Here is a 2,571-nt window from a genome sequence, read left to right as displayed (position 1 = left end):
CTGTTAATGTTAATATTTTGATCTCCTCCCAGGAATCACTAATGTGCATAATGGCATCTAGAATGGTGAATCTTTTCTAGAAGATTTTTAATTGACTTTGCCCGGATCCATCAGGAATCACTGTCTATGGCAGCTATAGTGCTACAGAATGTATTTCTTAAATAATAAGACTTGAAAGGTGAAATTACTCCTGATCCATGTGCTACAGAATGGATGTTGTGTTAGCAGGCATGAAAAAAAAAAAACAAAAAACATTCATCTCCTTGTACATCTCCACCGGAGATTTTGGATGACCAAGTGCATTGTCAATGAGCAGTAATATTTTGAAAGGAATCCTTTTTTCTGAGCAGTAGTTCTCAACAGTGGACTTAAAATATTTAGTAAACCATGCTATAAACAGAAGAGCTGCCATGCAGGCTTTGTTATTTCATTTATAGAGCACAGGCAGAGTAGATATAGCATAGTTCTTAAGAGAACTAGGATTTTTGGAATTGTAAATGAGCATTGGCTTCAAATTAAAGTCACCGGCTGCTTTAGCTCCTAACAGGAGAGTCAGCCTGTCCTTTGAAGCTTTGAAGCCAGGCATTGACTTCCTCACTCTAGCTATGGAAGTTCTAGATGGCATCTCCTTCCAAGAGAAGGCTGTTTGTCTACACTGAAGATCTGCTGTTTAGTGTAGTCACCCTCATCAGTGATCTTAGCTAGATCTTCAGCTTCTCCATCAGCACTTGCTTCTTTACCTTGCACTTTTATGTTATGATGATGGTTTCTGTCCTTAAACCTCATGAACCAGCCCCTGCTGGCTTCCGACTTTTTTCTGTGGATTCCTCACCTCTCTCGGCCTTCAGGGGATTGAAGGGAGTTAAGGCTTTGCCATGGATTACAGGTTTTGGCCTAAGGGAGTGTTGTGGCTAGTTTGATCTCCTATCCTGACCACTCAAACTTTCTCCATATCAGTAACAAGGCTGTTTCCTTGTCATCCATGTGTCCACTGAAGTAGCACTTTAAATTTCCTTCAAGAACTTTTCCTTTGCATTGGCAACTTGGCTAACTGGTTGGTGTAAGAAGCCTAACTTTTGGCCTGTTCTTGGCTTTCAACATGCCTTTCTCATTAAGCCTAATCGTTTCTAGGTTTTGATTTAAAGTGAGAGACATGTGACTCTTCCTTTAACTTGAACCCTCAGAGGCCATTGTCGGGTTATGAACTGGCCTAATGTCAATACTGTGTGTCTCAGAGAATAGGGAGGCCCACGGAGAGGGAAAGGAACAGGGGAATGGCCAGCCAGTGGAGCAGTTAGAATGCACACAACATTTATCAATTAAGTTCACCATTTTATATGGGCACGATTCATGGTGCCCCCAAACAATTATAATAGTGACATCACAGATCACTGATCATAGATCGCCATAATGGATATAACAATAATTAAAAAGTTTGAAATATTGAGAGAATTACCAAAATGTAACATGCAGAGAGGAAGTCAGCACCAGCTGTTGGAAAATGGCACTGATAGACTTGCTGTGTGCAGGGTTGCCAGGAACCTTCGATTTGTAAAAAAAAAATGCATTGTCTGTGAAGTGCAGTAAAGTGAAATGCAATGAAATGAGGTAGCTAGTAAATAAATAAAGAGGGTGGGAGGAAACCTGTAGAGCTGATGAATGAATTTGTGACTTAGATTATGGTGTTGTTGTCACTGACAGATACTTATCTCCAAACTTATCAAGTGGCATAGAGCAAATACGAACAGCTGTTTGTGTGCCAGTCATACCTCAATAAAATGTTTTGTTTTTAAGCACCCTTTTTGATTGTGAAGGGAAGGACCTGCGAAAGACTAACACAAGTGGAATTAAATCAAGAGATGAGATGGGTGGGTTCCAGAAGGCCAGTCATACGGATTAAAACCATAGTGAGACAACACTCCACCCAGCTAGGACGGCAAGAACCCCAAAGACACACAATAACAAGTGTTGCCGAGGATGTGGAGAATTAGTACACTTTTATACACTGCTGGTGGGAATGCAAAATTCCAAATGCTTTGGAACACAAGCTGGCAGGTCCTCACATGGCCAAACATCCATTTATCACATAACCCAGTAATTCCACCTCTAGGTGTACACCCAAGAAAAATAAAAACATGCATCCATATAAAAATCTACACAGGAATGTTTATGGTATCTTTATTTATAATAGCCCCAAAGTGGAAACAACCCTAATATCCATCCATTGGTGAATGGATAAATAAAATGTGTTACATCCGTAAAGTGGAAGATTATGAGGCACTGCAAAGATCGAAGTACTGACACCTGCCACAGGTGGATGAACCTTGAAAACATTCTGCTTAGTGAGAGAGGCCAGTTACAAAAGACCGTGTATTGCCTGATCCCATTTCTGTGGAATGCTCAGAAGGGACTCAAAGTAGATTAGTGGTTGCCTGGGGCTGGGAGCGGAGGCTGGGGGGAGAGCAGGGAGTGAGAACTTAGTGGGTACAGGGTTTCTGTCTTGTTCATCTCAGGCTGCTGTAACAAAATACCATAGACTGGGTGGCTTAAAAAACAGAAATTTATTTCTCC

The sequence above is a fragment of the Propithecus coquereli genome, unplaced genomic scaffold, assembly GCF_000956105.1.
Source record: "Propithecus coquereli isolate 6110/MARCELLA unplaced genomic scaffold, Pcoq_1.0 Scaffold148, whole genome shotgun sequence".
NCBI classification, from domain to species: domain Eukaryota; kingdom Metazoa; phylum Chordata; class Mammalia; order Primates; family Indriidae; genus Propithecus; species Propithecus coquereli.
The sequence above is the reverse complement of the archived record's forward strand: the minus strand, read 5'-3'. Positions refer to the sequence as shown.